Here is a 19,177-nt window from a genome sequence, read left to right as displayed (position 1 = left end):
GCCATACCCAGGAGTACTCACAGACTTATACATAGCAGTTCATTCTTGACAAGACGTACTCGTTCCCAAATCCTAGATCTGACAGTAGGCCCCTACAGGTTTTATTTCTCTGAGACATGGTTCTGCTTTAGCTGTGTACCTTGCTGAGAGTATCATGAAGCATCCTTCCACCCATGTTGAACCTTCAGGCTACTTAAGGTGCGTTATTGTGATTCACTCACCATTAGACCAGTTTCCAGATCCAAGCCAATGTTAACTAGAGCCAACGTTTACTGACTAGGTTTTCTTTTAGGCACCTTTAACAGTAACTCAAGACTCAGAAACAACATAATATTTATTCTTTCATCCTGAAATATAAAACATGTGGAAGCAGTGAATGAAGTAGAATTCTTTGTGCATAATTCCCATACTAGAAAATAACCTACTTATCCATGGTGCAGCTGAAACTGATATTCTGTCTGAATTGGGATAAACAGCTTGCATCTTTTGACATACTCTTTCAGTCTGACTCAGTCTGTCAGCTTTTTTCACTGTCGTACAGCTCTTACAACTCATCTCTTCAAACTTCTTTCTGCAGGGCTGATCTTCGGTCCGTGTTGTTTAATCTCCCTCTTCTCAGGTGCAAAACAAAACCTCTGATGCCAGCTGAGAAATCCTTTCACAAGTATGAAATTGGCTCTTGTATTCAAAGAGATGACTCCTATCTACGTACTTCCTTTCTGACCAGGTTCTATAATGGTCTGTTTATATGTAGTGTTCGTTAATTATCCATCTGTTCATGCTGGCAGCAGAACAAAATTGAACAGGAAAACAGACTGACATAATACAATGCAGACATTTTACCAGTTGATTTTTACATCTTGCAGAAATGTTGGTCCTTACAGTCATAGTTCGTGAGACCATGTATTGCCCTTTATTTGCATATGATACAGTCATGGTCCATAAATTGCAGGACATGGATGTCTAAGACTAGACCCATATATCTAGATACTAGATCTAGATACTGTATTATTATTGAACGAATATCCTTTATTCTTCCATTTATGCATTTTGCTGCTGTTTTGCAGAAGATGTTCCTCTTGATCGATCAGTGCTCACTTTTCTCTGTCTTAGGCAGCCCATGCTGATTTGCACCAGCTCTCCACGCAAATCTGGACCCTGTCAGGAAGACCTTCCAAAGCATAAAACTGCAAAAAAAATCTCAGTTCCGTTAGCATCTGGGTGTCATGCAAAGGCACATATTTAAGCATCAAAGTGGCTTTTCCCAGAACCCTTCAGGTGGCTTGAGCCTTCCTCATCACATCACTGTATTTTTATAACTTTGCAATCTAAGTCTACATCTTTATCCAAGATCTAGTACAATTTTGTGCCTTCCCCGTTGTTTCTGTTCTCTCCAGCTCTATGAGAGGAAAAGCTGAAACCGAAGCCAAATGTGTAAGATGGCTCCTGGCCAAATTTGGTTACAGCAACAATGTGCTCAAAGCAAGCATTTAAAACTTTGCACCTACATCGCAGCCTGCATTGGCTACTGATTCTGCAAGGCTAAATCTGAACTCCTATACCACAGCTGTTTTATTCTCTGACTCAGATTTTTTTCCTCATTTTGCACCATTTACCCATGAATTCTCATCTAAATCTATAATGCTCAATTCTCATCTAAATGTATAATGCTCCTCTCTTGTCTCCAGCAGAGCCCTGATTTAGGTTTGGAACTGGGGCTCTGCTTTTGTTTGCCTTTTTAAAAACACACCTCAGTTATACTGTTCTGGGCTAGCTTTTCTCTTTTTTTAGTTAGTATGTTATTGAATGTGACTCTTCCAAGGCATGCGACTTCATACTTCTGAATGAACTCATCAAGAATGGCTCGAATCAATAATTGCTGTAAGTCTTAATGCAAAGTTGAAGCTGAGAGTACATTAACAAAAAGCTTTCATTCTTGCACAAAGTTTTAATTAGCCATCCTGTTGATCTTTCCAGTTCAGTGCCTCACAAAGGACCTGAAGCTTTCCTTTATGGCCCAGTGTTTCCATTAATTTGAATTTTTTTTTTTTGGCACAAGAATTCAGACAAAAACCTTAAGGGTTCCATCAAGAGTAGAAGAGGAAAGGAAAATGGAAAAAGAGAAGAAATGCTCAGTTTGTGTGTGTGTATATATATAATATAAACAACTGTTACAGTAGACTTATAGTATCACATACTATTTCAGGGTTATAATGGATTCTTAAGCCATACTTCACTGCTGCTGCTACTGGAATTTACCAATGTAATAAAAATAAGTAGTTTGTAGGGTAAGAAGTCAAAAGAGGAAGCACACCTGAGAAAATGCTTTAGCTGCAGATTTTTAGGTTTGTTCAAAGTTGCTTTCTGCTATGTTTTTGTTTGGATCTTTGCCCAGGCATTGATATTATTACAAAAGCACACTTCTATGGCAACAGTACTTTCTTCCTACTTGGCTTTTAAGTTACACTTGCAGAAAATAGGCAATTAAAAAATATATATATGTGTGGAAAAAAAAAAACCAAACCACCCCAGACCCTACATAGATCACTGCAAATACTAGAACTAAACATCTTTTTTTCTTCTAGTACTGCTGGTTGTAAGACAGTCCAAGTTTGGGTTCTAAAAAGGAACAGTTATCCTTTTTTGAAGAAGTAAAAAACCAAACCAAAACCCAAACCAAAATGCACAAACCAACTAAAAAGTAAAGTGGATTGACAGTTCTTCAGAACAGCAAGTATTACTGAGACCCACTTTCATGGGTCGTAGTTGTTACTGGCATTTCAAGGTGATTGTTGGCAGTGTTTTCCCTTCGGCAGTTCTGTATGACTTTAAGTATTTCATCCTTGCATGGTTTATGAAGACAAAGTATAAATACCAAACTAGCACAGCTCTCGCAGAACAACACTATTTCTGCAATATTCATCACAAGCTCATTCTTTGGACTTCCAATGCTCTTCTGTAATTTGAATATTGTCCTGAAGAGAATCATAATGTTATAAAATAGACGGCATATAAATATCGATATGCTTATAATGTACGCAGCAGGGTAAGTACGAATGTGCTGTTGTAAGGCTGGCGCTTCAGGCGCTTCTTTAGCGAAGAGAACAGTGAAACAGATTATCTGAAGAAATGATGGTATTCCAAATCCAAAGGTGAATTTAATGATCTCATATTCAGGCCATGCAAATAATGGATCTAACTGGCAGTCTGTTTCCAAGTGATAGTTATCTGTGCCAACCAGTACTGCCTCGGTCAGTGACAAACAGAAGGCATATATAAGTACAAATCCAACACACAATATGGGTCTGCGGGTTGCTTTGCTGAGAGCAGTCCTTGGTGGAAATCTCTTGAGTAATAGTATGAGAAGCATCAAAATCAAAACATACTGAGAATTGAAATAACTGAAGTTGAAAAAAAATGACAGTACATTACATGCGAGGTGGGTTGCTTTTAAATAGTCAGGTCTAGTAATGACAGTAAATGATAAAAAAATCATTATAATGTTGCTGATGGTGAAGTGTAGAAGAAGTAAGTCTAAGTTTTCTATGACTTTGTACTGCAAGTAATTCTTTACGAAAATTATCAAAATACATATGCCAGATATTAATCCTATCGGTACAAAAAAGGCGATGTAACAATGCATAAATCTTGATATGATGTTTTGAGAAGCTATGAAGGCTTCGATTTCTTCTGGGGAGATGAAAGCCAAGTTCTTGCTTGGGTAGCTGATCCATGTCATGTTGTGAGAAGTCATCTTTTCTTCCGTACTGTGCTTATTTCCTGTTCAATGGAGTTTGAAACTGAAATGGAAAAGGAAGGTGAAACAGGTTTTAAAGTACAGTTTGTAATGTCTCTAATTTGTGTGTTAAATATTAAGTGCAGTCAGGAGTATGAACCACTTGTTCAGAATAAATGTAGTGATTTTTTTGGTGAATGTTATATTCTTCTGTTAATTTCAAGCTAACTTGCATAATATCTTTAGCCAGAGGACTCTGGCTTTTAGTTTTTTCTGGTTCCTGCTCTCACCACTACGCCCTCACTTGATGCAGACAGGACTTCACCGCAGCTCAGCTTTGTAGACAACAGCCAGGATTCGGCGCACTCATGTCGCCTGGAGAATAAACGGGAGAGTTGGCCGTTCGGCGGGTGAGGAAGGAGTTGCCTCTGTGATGAGGTGGGGCTGCTTTTCCTAACCCGTCTTGCCAAAAAAGGATAAGGCAGTACACAAGGCAACTCCAGTGTGTGGGTTGCAGCTACAGACACAAAATAGCTTCACTGTACTGTCACAAGGGTGCGAATTTTGTATAATTTGAACCCAGCTGACAGTCTCAGGGCTCACACAGCATGCTGAGGAAAATGCAAAGATAATCACAATATGAAGCAACAGTGGCATTCCTTTCTTTGTTGTAGTTTTGCTTCCTTTCTGTTATGAAAAAAAGCCTTTCATAACTGCAGTCTGCACTGAGGAGCCCATATTAAATTAATGTAAATGTTTAAGAACAATTATGAACAAACTGCTTTCATACTACAACATCTTTATACATTAATAATGCTGTCTTTTTTTGATGTAGCTGTTGCATAAAACTGCAAAAAATAATGCTTTTCTGCATGCTTGAATTTGAGAAAATGATTACCGGTGCATTATAAGCCTATTGCTAAAGTTTTAGCAAGGAACATTTTTTACTGCTGAGTTATAAATTCCTGAAAATAGGGAATTTTAAGAGTAGTATAGATAGGCTGTTAGCTGTAATGACTCTATGCTATGTTGATATAATAATTCTGCTACCATGCAAATGTTTGGAGGATCCTTTTTTAAGCCAAAAAGCTTTCTAGGAGAACATAATATGTACTCGAGGAAAAACTGAGTGTAATAGATATGGATATATAAATTACATAGACTATCTAAAAGCATAATTAACTTGATTTCTAAAAGAATATTTCTGTGTATCTTGTACTGATTGATGCAGAAAATAGCATACTGTTTTTCTTAGTTACAAAGGATAAATATTTTTAAACATAAGAGAATGAACTCACTATTCCTAATGAATTTTGAATGTCTGCTTAAGCATGGTCCTTAGTACTGGAAAAAGTTAATCATATAGGCATTTTATAGTGTAGAATGTTGTTTTCTGGAAAAAAAAAAAATCCTTCTTTATTCACAAGGATTTCAATTTTGTGTTAGATTAGAGTTTGGTCTTTTTACTTTGTTCCGTTGTATGCAAAGCTGGTCTGTAGAAGCAATGTACGCAGACAGTACATCAGGCAAAGACAGGACAGTGGAGTTCTCCTTATAGAAGTTTCTGTACAGTCATGTAAGTAACAAGAGTGATAATACTTAGTTGTACATAATGCATTTTCCGTAAAAGGACTCTAGTGATGTTAACTCTTAAAGTGAAAGTAACTTTCAATTGTAAAAGTTCATAAAGCTACATTAATGTTTTTAAGCAGTGTTCATTATAGATAAGTCAGTGTCTTAATACTGTTTGATAGTTCATTTATGACTGTTACCTCTGACACTACTTCATATTTCTGATATTTCTAATCTCTCCTCAAAATTGGAATTCTAATACTGGTTTTAATTAGAAAAGTTGACTTATCGAAGTAGCTTTGATTAAGTGTGTATATAATCTTACATAATTATAATTTCGTTTATATAAAATCATGGAGTTATGTTTTGATTAGCAGTGTTCCTTGTCCCCTTTTAAAGACAGAGTTTCTTCCTTTCTAGAAAAGGTTATTTTTGGAGGGGTTCCACTACAGGAAGGACTGATGCACCCACGGAAGTTTTTGTGTTAGAGGTACACTGGCAGGAGAGGAAGAGTTGGCTGGTCGGACTCTGGCTGTGTTCTAAGCTCTGAGCTGGAGTACACCGTGTAGGAAAGCATTGATGGGCAAAACTGGCAGAAGTCTCTGAAGGAAGTCAAGAGTCAATGTAATTTTGAAGCTTAAAAATGGATTGTTAAATATGAACAATCTTAAGAAAAATGGAGTGAAAATCTTTTCAAAGATAATAGGTGCTGGGAGGAAATATTGTTGTCTTGTTAATTGAGGAAATGTATCTTAAATGCTTGCAGTAGAGCTTTTGTTTCTGTTCAGCTGATTTTTTCATATGAACCACTAAGAAGCACTCAAGTTTGTACTAAAGTGCTCAAACTGAAGAGTGAGAATAATTAAAAAGAAAAAAAACCCAAACCACACACACACAACCTCACAACTGTAGTCAACTGGTTGACCTTTTGTATTTCTTCATACTAGTAATTTCCCCCTTCTAGATATTAATTTCAAAGTACCTCTTTTGAAATAAAACTCATCAGTCTGATTTCTAAATTACGTTCCATGCTTAATACTGAAGCACTGGGGGGGGAGAAAATCTAGAAAAATTCTCATTAATCAAGTAGCTGCCATGCTCTCTACTTCCCTTTGGCTCTATGGCTGAAAGTGGTCTACTGTGCTGTCAGCTGCAGCCATGGAGCTTGACAGACTTGCTGCTTCTGGCTTCCTTCTGCTGCTTTGATTTCTCTTTATTATTTCCTGGAAATCTAAAGACCATGAAATTCTAACTTCTACAATTCATCTCTTCTTAAATACTCAGGAGAAATCTCAAGAATGAAGGAAAATGTAAGTCAAATTTTGACCTTCTATTAGAAGATAGATTTGAAGCTTAATCTGGCGAAGGGTAGGTGCTTTGTGACAGATGGAGAAAGAGAATGTGGAACCACTTGAGCATCTGCAGAAAGCTTGTTGTTATCATCCCACACAGTAGTTTCAGGAGGTTAAGAAATAGTTACATTTTGAGAAGCTCTTTCACCAGAGTCTCCAGTGAGACTACCTTCTAGTCCCATCAGGCCTTTTGCAGGATTGAACATTTGAATTTAGTTCTGGCACTGTGAAGGTTTCCATTACCTTCTCAACAACTTTGACACCATGGGCCGACTAACCACGCTTACTGTCCTTGCAGAGAATCTCAGAATAGCTTAGCAAGATTCAACTTCCATGGTAGCATAATTGCGAAGAAAACAAAGGACATAATTTTAGGTTTCACAGGAAATCTTATGGCCTTACATCAAATTACAGGAAAAACAAGATGCCAAAACTTGGTTAAATTTGCTCAGGATCTGGCCTTCGTACTGATATGGGGTTCACCTTTGACCATACCAAGGTATTTTTTATTTTATTTTACTACTCTTTGGGCATTTAAGACAAAGTAAGGAACATGAGACTTAATGCAGCATATTCTAGTAGTTGCAACTTACTTGTAAGAAAGTGCATCATCTTGGTTTCTCTTTCTGCGTCCGCCAGTCTGCATGTTGTGATATTTTAATGACGGACCAGCACAGTATTACAGAGAGGCTCTGGATGTGTTTAGGCCTTATTTGTTATAGGTGTCAAGATGCATGTCTGAAATAGCTTCAGTTGGGTTGTAACTCATTTATAACCACAGACCATTATTTAACATTACTGTTAAATAATAACAATGATGTTAACATTACTCTTACTCTCCACCTAGACATTGTTATTCTAACATAAGTGTGTGTCTTTTAACTTACCTCACCTGGGGAGGGATTTAAAAGTAAACAAAAATAATCTATTCAACCTAGAATGAAAATACTCACTTGGGGGGAAATAACAGTGCAACTATATGTGTATAATTATAATCAGTGCAAGTATTAAAACTCTCACTTGAGGAAAAATTCCTAGGTGCGCTGTTTTAAAGGGAATTTCCAGAAAATCAACTTAGGATTACCCTAATGCTGTAGATATTAATTTTCACTCCCCTTAAATTATTCCTAGAAATTTTTATTCTGCTTTAAAAAAAAAATCACAATGATAATGTCAGACTATTTTCTTATTTGGTTCTCATGTCTCACTAAGTATTTGAAAGAGAGCAAATGGCAATTTTGAGTTCAGATTGTGGTAGAAAAGGTTGTGTGCAGGTGGCTGCAATCAAATATGCCTAATACTTCATACAAGCTAATATGTGTACGTTCTTCTCTCTAACATGGTCACACCTAGATATATATTTCTGACTTATGACCTTGTCCTACAATCTAATTTTTTTTGCAATATTTTGTCTCTTCATAACTATTTCAGTGAAATTTGAGGATATGTAGCACTTTACAAGATGTATTGCTCATCACCTCACGAAGTCGCTGCATTATGGTTTTCTAGCTGAGATTATAAATTGGACCCCATCAGAAAAGTCTTACTCCTTTGCAGCCTCTGCAGCTGGTTGATTGAATATAGTCACAGGTGGCATAGCCTCTCTATACATCTGTTTACATCAGAATGGATAGCTTTAGAGAGTCTTATGACTGTAAGGTGCTCATCTATCATGTAAAGCAACTCTTAGAAATTGTAAGCCTTTAGAGTTTTAAAACATTCCCAAAGCGTTAAGTTCATTCCTTGCACTAAAGTAAATATATGCTTAGAATAATAATAGGATGAAGGAGCTCACAACTTTTGCTGTAGTAAGATGAATATATTTGCAAATTTTTATAGACTTTTGGGAACACTGATTTAATTTAAAGTCAAAAGATACGTTCCGTGGGCACAGCAGAGCACTGGAGGGTAGTTTATTTCTCACATCTTTTATATCAGAATCTCTGTGCAGCCAACCACATTTTTTTGCCAAAATACTTCAAGTTTCCATAATTAAAAAAAAATAAGGATTTTAGTATGTCATTTTCCTCTGCTGTGAGAAAATCTGGTATTCCCTCAGTTCTTGTCTGGTTCCTGGATTTACTGCAGGAACATATATTTTATTTCAGAATGCATGTAATACTTATGCTCTGGGGGGTGGCGAGTCCTTTACTCTTCTAGTGGAATCTGTCAGCTTAGAGTGCAAACAACTTGAGACCTGAGTGAATTTTTTTTTTTACAACATACTATGACTTTGTTATTTCTATTTACTGACTGGTAACTGAGAGTAATATATAGTGTGTCAAAGCTCACATTATATTGAAGCTATGGCAGAACCCAGGCGTATTCCTGTTTCTCCTAAGATTAATTAATGAGGGAAATTTGCAATATGCTACTTGCATTATCTTTCCCTGTATTGTCATGCTCCAATATTTTGTCCCTTCTTTACCTCTGCTCCCCCTAACTTTGTTTTAATTGACCATCATTCGTATGTTGTGAATCCTTCCTTAACTTCATGTGGCCTCACTTTTTTCTTTTTTTTTTTTTCTTTTTCTGGCCCTGTTCCCCACTATTATCCACTCTGCCTTTTGTGTCAGCAGTTAAAGCAAATACGCTTGATTTTTACTTTCTGAAGCACAGCGAATACGTTATACTTCACTTCCAACAGATGGAGCTGAGCAAATGATCATAGCGTTCAGAAGGCAGTTTAAAAATAGCGAGTTGTGAAAAGACTACTTTCAGTACCGAGAGGACCTAGTCTCTAAGATTTCATTGTTTTTGGTCACCCGTCCCCACTTTGATGGTTAACTCTTGCAAATGGAGAGCTTGGTTTCAAGGAAACTTTTGTTTATTTAAAGTCTAGAAAGAAGGGCTCCTAAAATGGGGAGTTTCTCCCTGGCAGCCAGAACTCTTCCTCTATAAAAGGTTTGGCAGGGCAGTCTTTCTGCATTCTGTCACCAGCCTTTAGAAGGAAAATACTCTTTCATCCAGTCATAAAGCAACACGCATAATATTCCTTGTGAAACTCGGCTGTTGGTGGGCATGTCTTGCATCGACCCATGAAAACACTGCATGTAATTTGGGGGGTGAATTTGTCCTTTCTGTTCGTACTACGTCTGCCAAGTTAAAAGATGAGGGCAGCTTGCAGTATATGAAAGACTGAAATGTAAAATACTATATTCATCTTTCTTGTAATGTCAAAATTCTTACACTTAGGCAAGTATTTGAGGTTGTAAAGATTTAAGAAATCCTACCCTTAAGTTCTGAAAAATTATCTGTTTCTGAGAAACCGAAAGCTTTTATTTTTACTTTTCCAGAATATAAATGAATCAGCAGTAACTGAACATAATCTCCAAGAAGCATTGCTGATGTGTTTCCTGTCCTATACAATTCCTGCAGTGTGGTTAGGATTATTCAACAATGCCCATCCTTTAAAAGACTGCTCTTAGGTGATGGTTGGAGTCTTTTGTCCAGACCACTGAACGGTTATTTCATCATCTAGCTATCATCGGTTCAATGGGACTTAAGTACTTACCAGAAAACAGTCTTCACATTTACTCTATTTAATGCTCAGCTTTATTATAAATTTCAGCTTTCTGAGGATGTTTCCCAGATACAGTATTTTATTTTGTGTAGTTCAAATCTTGTTAAAGAAGGGAAAACTAAAAACTTTAAATTATAACCTTAGCTTCACAATTTGAGCCTCTTGTGATGAATAAAACATGGCATATTCAAAATAATATAAAGCACTTACCTTTTCAAGATAATGCTCCACAGATATAACAGGCTGAGACTTTCACTGTGAATAGTCAGATGAAATATAATTATTGTTTGGAGCATATAGCCCTTTTTATTTATGTAGAAAGCAGGGTGTATATATTACAATAACTTCTTTAGCTGCTGTATATCACGATGAAAACTCCAGACGCTTGCTGGCTACAAAAACATTCAGTTCTGTAGAGGAAACAGGAACTTGGTTTAAGTCATTCAAACCATACACGTTGCATGTTTAGCAAACCTATGGTTTCATCATGTGACTTTAAAGTTCAAATTATCCTCTGCAGTGAGATATTTTAGAACAGAAAAGTAGTGTTTGTTCCTGCCATTTCTAAGTATGTGAGGCCATCCAGTGGATTTTTTTTCCTGTTCATGAAGTAATCCTACGCGTATTGGTCAGCCTTTGCAATTACATTTTTTTCTAGTGTGCTGTTTTAAGTGCTAGAGGTCTAGAAAATGAAAAGCCTGTTGAATAAATACCAAGCAAGGCCCCTTGCTTAATAAGACAAAAACTCAACACAAAAGTAGTGCATGTCAAAAATATTGAGATCCCTTATTAAAAACAGGGTGTATTTCTATTTTTCCATGGGTTCTGGCTCTTGGAACACTCCCAGTATGGTACGCATGCAATAAATTATTTTTCCAGATGCTCTGCAATGACCATGAGGTGTTAAAAGACAGGATTTTGAGTCTGTTGTATGTTTGGGGTCTGGCTCAGCATCAGTCGTCTTAGTGACTATGTTGAATGGTATTCTTAAAACCTCAGATATAAATGAGCAAGAAGGGGTTGGCTCATGAGTTTTTTTAGTGCATGCAGCCTTTCTGTCTGGAATGCATCGGTAGCATCATGTTTTCTCATACCAGCACATGAGGAAGAACATTTTTATTGTAGTCTTTTAATAATCTGCAATGGCTTTCGTAGGTTAAGAAGATAATTTGTGACCAGTGTTTGATCGGTGCGCTCTGTTTTCATGGCATCTTACTTGTTGCACTTTAACAAGCATTATTGAAAAACGTGTGGAAAGAACCAAAACACTTCAAAGAAATGAAATGAGACAAATGTGTACGAGTGTAAATTTCAAAATTGGAGTTGTGGGTTACCTGGAGAAAATAGTTCAGCACTAGGTCTACATTTCCACCTGAAGGTTAGCACTACTGCTCCAAATACTTTTTTGAAACTAGAGATGTGCATGGAGGGTCTTGAGTTGCAGCAGTGGCCTGGAGACGTTTCAGCTTTCAGGTTGAAGGTTCATGTTCTTTGTGAAGTAGCTGTGCTCCAGAACAGCTCTTCAGTAATTCAGTGGCTCTGTGAAATGTGGATTCCAATGAGCTTACACATGTTATTCAGAATACCTTAATTCCCATACTGATTTTGGTTTTGATCATCTTAGGATAGTAGTTTGTTGGACTGGGTAGATTGTTTCCCTTTTACTTACAATAGTTCCTCCAAACTGTTACTGAAAAATTTGGATAAAGCTGTCAGTGTGGTATAGGTATTTTGTATGTAGCATTTGCTTTTGAGGTGTACCCAAATCCAGGTTTATTTTGTTGGTACTAGTTTCTCATAGTTAAGAATGGTAAGGAAAAAATACGCATTGTAATTGTATGCAAGTCAGGCATTTTTTTTTTCTGTTCATGTTCCATGAAAGATGCAAATTTGAAGTGTCACCTTATTCTTTCTAGGACTTATGGCTGTGCAGAGAGCACACTAAACTCCATAGGCATAGTCAAATGATTGTTTTTGAAATTGCAGTAAAATTTCAGGAAGTATTTGGTCATCAACTGGTAGATATGAACTTGACTTTTTAGCTTCCAAAACAGATCACGTGTGCACATGAGGCAACGCTAAACAGTTATGGCATTGGTTTGTTGCTGTACTTTCCACTGGAGTGGTCTGAATAGGCACGTGATTGAGAACCATGGCTCTGCTGGGGGACAGGGAGGGAGTAAAATTATTTCCTGGCTGAGGGCCACCAGCAAACAGCTAGGTTTTGTACTTTTTTTGAAGTTGCATTGGGTGGATGTATACAAGGATATCTGGCTGTGCCCTGTGATTATGAGTAAAATAAAGGGAAATCAATGGATGCACCAAAAGCTTAAGGAATATTCAAACCACTCTTTACAAAGGTTTAAATTATTCTGAGTTAATTAGCAATCAGTGAGCAAGGAGTAACTCAAGTGAAGATAAGCCCTAACACAGCAGTGTTAAGACTACATTTCCTGTTATTCAGTAACCACTTTCCTGACAATGTAAGGTGTAGTAAAGCAGAGCTGCAGGGGAACTTACCCTCTAATGAGAAAAATTATATAAATAGAACCAGAAAAGCAAAACCAGAAAAGCTATTTCTTATGCCTCCTATCTTTAAAAAGAAAAAATAATCTAAGAAAAAGCTCCCATCTTCAAAATTAGGTTCACATTTACAAACATTATTTCATACTTTGACTGAAACCTGTATTAAGCCTCATATTCAGTGGTATTTAGAGGGCAAGAACATTTACCATTCTTTGAATCAGGAGCAAGTATCATGTTATAATTTCAAAACGGGTACATAGATGCGGAGAATCACATCAGAAAGTATCCCCATTTTACAGGTGGAGAAACTTGGCTACTGAGAAGCTTAGTCTTCCAAGCTGATGGAATAAATTGAAAGCCAGAGGAGAAATAGAGGTTAGAAAATCAACGTTTTCCAACCTTGTATTCTTTATTCTGTTTAGACCATGCCAATTCCCATCTTGCTAGCTGCAATTCTGCCTCATCTATGGAAATGGACAAAACTTAGTCTGAGGTATCTTAACAGCTATATGGTGTGGTTTTGGCAGCAGCTCACTGTGCTGTTATTGTCACAGTTAATGCATTAGTAAAAGAAAAGTGAGATATTGCTGTTGTGTGACCAGCTGTGTCTTTCCTTAAACGATAAAACAGCTTATTTAATTTGCTTAAATGATCACAGGGTGCGAGTCATATGACAACAGTGGCAAACAGACTGGTGTTTAGTTGTATAAACGTTCCATAAAACTGCAAAAAATGGTGGTTAAGTGACTGTGTTTGGGAATATGCATAATTTTACTATTATTTTTATTAGTGATTTATGATTTCTTGGTGATTAGTATGTATTAGTATACATGCTGTCAATGGAAGAAGTTGATGTATGATAATGATGTTCTGGATAGGGGGGAGGCAGGAAAGGTAGAAGTTGCAGAAGTTAAATAATTGTGAGATGCTGTGACAATATTTAAGGATTGGCTGATAGCACATACAATTCCACTAGTCACCTACAGTGTGCTGTGATGGGCAAAACTCTTGGGTTTTTTTTTAACACATCTTATTGTTCCTATGGCAAAATAAATATATCCAGTACTGAGTGACAGATGTTATTATAAAGAAAGCAGATGTAAGCCACTTTTCTTTAGACCAAACCCAATAATTTCTCTTAATTGACCGGTATTGCTGGTGTGTTTAGCAGAGTACAGATCCCTGACAGTAGGTGTAATTTGAAGTGAGGTCTCTTTCTCTCATATACATGTATGCCAGATGAGAGAAACTTCTCCGTCTTCTCTAACAAACACCGTTCAATGCTTCTGGCTTGTGAGATGTTGAAACCATGGAGATGTCAGTCGTTTTATTCTCTGGCTTAAAGCAGATCCATCCAGTAAAGTATTATGGAGATGGTGATTCTGTCTTGCTCACCTTCCTTCTGAATCATTGTGATCAGTTCAGCAAAGAGTCGCAACATTCAGTTGAGTGGTAGAGCTTTTGTTTGTTTGGTGCAGCACCAAATAGCCACAGTCATCAAGGACAGAGACCAAAGGCTGCAGTAAGCTTGTAGTTAGGCTAAGGATTGGGCTGGATTGCTCTAGGGTAATGATTATTGTTAGGGAGCTAATCCTGAGAAGCCTGAAGTCTGGTTTTAGACTGTGCTGTTGTTTTCTGCTCTCAATTAACATGCCTTTTCTTGCCTTTTTGATGGAATGTTATTAAGAAAACTGTCCCTGTGTAGTATGATAGGATTGTTTTAGAATATTAAATGGCTGTTATTGCCTGTTCCCCAGTGTATTATGATGAAAAGCAATTGCTGTGTTACTAGAATTTTGAATTGTGAAATAGTCTACGTTTTTTCAAAGATATTTTTCATAAACTACTATGTATTTCCATCTTAATTTTTCCTCCAGTGTTGTTACGTAACAAAAAAAATAACTTGTGTGGGATATTAGCCACAGAGTTAGTCAAAGATTGCTTTGACTCTATTCAAGGGCTGAGCTTACATATTGGAAGCTTTTCTTGGCGGCATTTTAGCACCTTAAGGCTACTTGTATTAATGCAGTAACTCAAGATTTCTGGAAAAAAACAATTTTTGAAAAGAACATCTATTCTAAGACTTTTGTTATATTGATGCACAGTAGCCAGTCACTCTGTAAAATTGTTCTTGTGAAAGGCTTTGCTTTTAATTTTACGTATGGTTAGTCTTTTTTTACTTGACAGCAAGCAAATTTGTGTCCTTGATTAGAAGACCATGGAACATCAGGCCTTTGACATAAAAAAGGAAGGGGGGGAAAAAAAAGCAGGGAAGTTGTACACAAAACCAAGAATTTCTAGCTTGAAGAAAGTTAAAGGAATTTTGTTTATGGATGAATTTTAGAATAAAAAAAATTGCATGTCTTTATTGTATTATATTCCCTGCATGTTTGGTTTCTGGGAGTTTTTTTTGAGTGTGTTTTTTTTTTTTTTAAATGGAATTCAGATACTTATGCTGATTTATAAGGTACATGGAGCTATGTGAATTTGTAAAATTTGTCTTACTGCCTCTGCTCGGAACTCTCTGCTTGGATCTCCCTGCTTGGATAGGGTTAAAAAAGCACAAGTTGGAGATGTGTGTGTATATATAAGCACTGGTATTAATAATTACCTATGCCTCAGAGGCTGGTTGTAAATCAACATTTCTTCCTTTTATTCTAGAACAGCCATGCTCTGTGCTGTGTGATTGCTGCCTTCACATCTCAGGGTTGCTTGCCTATGATTCACTATTAGTGATTTTATATTGGCTTATTTTGGCATTGTTTGTAATGTAAGTTGTTTTATAAACAGTATTTTATTATTATTACTATACAGTAATGTTTCTATCAATCACAAAATAAATTCCTCAGTACGGGTAGATCATCTACGTAACTCAGCTACAAGAGCTCAAAAATTGCCCGTATTTCCAAATAATACTCTACTTCTATTAAAGGGTGGAAAAAAACTTTTTCTAATGGCAAGTTTTATAAGAGAGCTGGTCTCTGCATAGCACTGCAGGTGCTAGAATGATTATTTAATTGCACATAGGCTGACCTGAAAAATTTCAGAAACTTCTGTATTAATTAAGAATGAAATCTATTTCATTGTGAACTAGTGAAACCATAACTTAATTAGAAAGAATTACAATGCTCTGGAGCTGAATGGGAATGGCACTTCCTTTGATCTTTGAGCATCCTGTCAACCACAATGACTAGTACCAGATGTTTCATAAAACAATACAAGAAACATATGCTTTTTTAATAAATATTTCGTTCTTGTGAATAATCAGACCTAATAGCCTGGTTAAACATCCTTCTGTTAGGTTCAAAACCAAAATTAACCATTGAGACTGTTTCTTGCAACAGAATTTTCTCTTACCTGCCTCATCCTCACAGCAGCATTTTGTTGTAGAAGTTAGAGTTAATTTAGTTTCTTCTTACAAATACTTGCAGCAATACCCTTACTGCCTGCAGACAGGACCAGCTAGTACAAATCTGTGTTAAACCAGAAACTGGGACTGATTTTTATTTTTTTTCTAATGATTAACTTAAATCCTTTAATTAGTTTTACTGATCTTACCTGCTTTTGGGAACTGCAAGAGTATTCTGCTAGTGACCACCAGATGGAGTTTCTAAAACAGCTTTGATAACCTAATAGCAGAATTAATTTTAAAATGATCTTTTAAAGGTTTTGTAGATGAGTTAAGAAACAGTTGTGGAAATTCTACCAGCTTCAAGATAAATTTTAGCTTAAATTTGCAAATGTTGTTGCTTAAATTAGGCTTTTCAATTAATTTTGTAATTGGTAATTGTATTGGGTTTTCATGGCAAGGTTTTAGTAGCGGCGGGGCTACAGGAGTGGCTTCTGTGAGAAGCTGCTAGAAGCTTCCCCCATGTCCAATAGAGCCAATGCCACCGGCTCCAAGACAGACCCGCCACTGGCCAAGGCCGAGCCCATCAGCGACGGTGGTAGCACCTCTGGGATAACGTATTTAAGAAGCAGGAAAAGTTGCTGCACAACGGCTGTTGCAGCTGGAGAGAGGAGTGAGAATATGTGAGAGAAGCAACTCTGCAGACACCAAGGTCAGTGAAGAGGGAGGGGGAGGACGTGCTCCAGGTGCCAGAGCAGCCCGTGGTGAAGACCATGGTGAGGCAGGCTGTGCCCCTGCAGCCCATGGAGGTTAACGGTGGAGCAGATATCCACCTGCAGCCCATGGAGGACCCCACGCTGGAGCAGGGGGATGCCCGAAGGAGGCTGTGACCCCTGTGGAAAGCCCACGCTATAGAGCAGGCTTCTGGCAGGACCTGTGTCCCGGCGGAGAGAGGAGCCCACGCTGGAGCAGGTCTGCCGGCAGGACTTGTGATCCCACGGGGGACCCAGGCTGGAGCAGTCTGCTCCTGAAGGACTGCACCCTGTGGAAGGGACCCACGCTGGAGTGGTTCGTGAAGAACTGCAGCCTTGGAGAAGTTCGTGGAGGACTGTCTCCCCTGGGAGGGACCCCACGCTGGAGCAGGGGAAGAGTGTGAGGAGGAAGGAGTGGCAGAGACAACTTGTGATGAACTGACCGCAACCCCCATTCCCCGTCTCCCTGCGCCGCTGGGGGTGAGGAGGGAGAGAAATTGGAGTGAAGTTGAGCCTGGGAAGAAGGGAGGGGTGGAGAGAAGGTGTTTTAAGATTTGGTTTTATTTCTCATTACCCTACTCTGATTTAACTGGTAATAAATTAAACTAATTTCCCCAAGTCGAGTCTGTTTTGCCTGTGATGGTAATTGGTGAATGATCTCTCCCTGTCCTTGTCTCGACCCACGAGCCTTTCGTTATATTTTCTCTCCCCTGCCCAGCTGAGGAGGGGAGTGACAGAGCGGCTTTGGTGGGCACCTGGCATCCAGCCAGGGTCAACCCACCACAGTAATGCATAGAACTTCCTATCGGTATCAGTGAGATTTGTGATAAAAGCACTTTAATTTAGGAGATTCATTCTGTGTTTTTGAAGGTTAACTTTATCCAGAGTTGAGCACTTTCTCTGCATTTTCATAGCAGAATTATTCCTACTGTTGGGCAGTATAATTGCAGATACAGTTCCTGCAAGATGTCTGTAATTGTAAATCTGTTTCTTTTCTTATTAGTCCTCTCTCCAGGTTTCTGAGTTGGGAGTATTTATGCTGCTGCTTATTTATCTTTCTGTATAATGCATCATCAAATACTTTTAAACTAGATAAAATGTATTCTCTTTCTAGTTATAAATTTTGTTTGTTTTAAAGAACTTTTGGTAGGAAGTATTTTTTTAAAAATACATTTGTATATTTAATTCATAAATACCATGATAAGAATCTGGTGTTTCAAAAATCTTTTACTGTCATGATTTGTAATAATACAAGAATTCTGCCTACTGTAGACTGTAAATAATTTTGACTGTTCTTGTGAGTGTAATTAAAAGTGCCAGTTCTTTAGAAGGAAGGAATATAAGGAACTCACATGGACTTCCAAGGTAAGGAAAGGACTTGGTGGGAAGAAAGTGGAATGACAAAGTAGATAATAAATCCTCTTCTCTCCTGATGGAAAAAGAATGTATTCAGCATATGTCAAAGTTTTTTGATATATAATGGAAAGCTAAAGGAAATACAACAGAGGAAACATTTCACACTTCAAATTTGTTGCCATGGCAGTCTGCACAGCTGGTTTTGTATGTTTAGATTGCTTTCACTTGGAAAAAGTATTGCATGAGATAGTTAAGAAATACACAAGGTTTTGCTTACTAAGAAACTGCAAAAATTAATCTTGGAGCATACGTTTCAGATTCATCATTGCGTTGAGCGCTTTACAGCTGCGGAAACTCAGGCAAACTCAGAACTTCTCAAAGTCCTCAGCTAACAGCAGAACTGAGAGTAGCACTTGGCCAGATTCTGCTTTTGTTTTCTCTTACCAGTCCTGTGCCGCTGCAGTAAAGCTCTTGAAGGTCTCCAGCCTGAGCACTGTGCTGCTTTCCTTTTTAATGAGCATTTAATGATATTTAATGATAAATGATATGTACTTATCCATAGCACAAAAACAATTTAATTGAATCTCAGTTTAAAGAAAAAAGTGTTACTTCCCTTTGAGTTTTCTGGTAGAGGCGTCATATTTTCTTGGCAACCTTGGGGCTTGTTTTTCTATTATATGATAGTTAAATGCATATTTTCTGCGACTGCTCCAAAATACGGTTGTCTTCAGTGAAATCTCTTTGTATTGACAGAAAAGGGCAGATTCTGATGCCGTGTTGGCCTGGTCTGTACTAGTGTAAACCTATTAACTTGGTTGTGCCTGATCAACTCTTTTTACTTGCATTTATGTAGAAGTTCACCTTTCACAAACCTGTAGGCTTGTCAACTTGCTGCTTATTAACTAGCTCTGTTCTCATTTAAGATCCTTCAAGTCCATGTTGTATAAAAGGAGTTTTACGAATCTAGATGAGAAACATAGCTTTTTTATGTATAATGGTTTTATCTTAAAG

The 19,177-nt window shown here is 37.6% G+C and overlaps 1 protein-coding gene and 1 long non-coding RNA gene across 8 annotated transcripts in view; one reads left to right on the top strand and one right to left on the bottom strand.

The window, feature by feature from the left end:
* The window catches only part of CHLSN (cholesin), a 144,095-nt gene that overhangs the window by 23,875 nt on the left and 101,043 nt on the right, over positions 1-19,177 (top strand). Inside the window, exon 2 of one of the 7 annotated variants that reach the window (XM_075165267.1) lies at positions 13,009-13,084. The exons of the other annotated variants lie outside the window; for them this stretch is intronic. The gene's annotated coding sequence lies outside the window, so the exon portion shown is untranslated. The remainder of the gene's footprint in view (positions 1-13,008; positions 13,085-19,177) is intronic. 7 annotated transcript variants of the gene reach the window in all.
* On the bottom strand, positions 353-18,292 carry LOC142089161 (uncharacterized). Its single transcript, XR_012676121.1, has 3 exons — positions 18,163-18,292; positions 10,394-10,593; positions 353-3,800 (listed from the first exon to the last, which is right to left on the bottom strand). It is a non-coding gene; the product is annotated as an uncharacterized LOC142089161 (long non-coding RNA).

This window comes from Calonectris borealis, chromosome 16, assembly GCF_964195595.1.
Source record: "Calonectris borealis chromosome 16, bCalBor7.hap1.2, whole genome shotgun sequence".
Classification (NCBI taxonomy): Eukaryota; Metazoa; Chordata; class Aves; order Procellariiformes; family Procellariidae; genus Calonectris; species Calonectris borealis.
The sequence above is the reverse complement of the archived record's forward strand: the minus strand, read 5'-3'. Positions and strand labels throughout refer to the sequence as shown.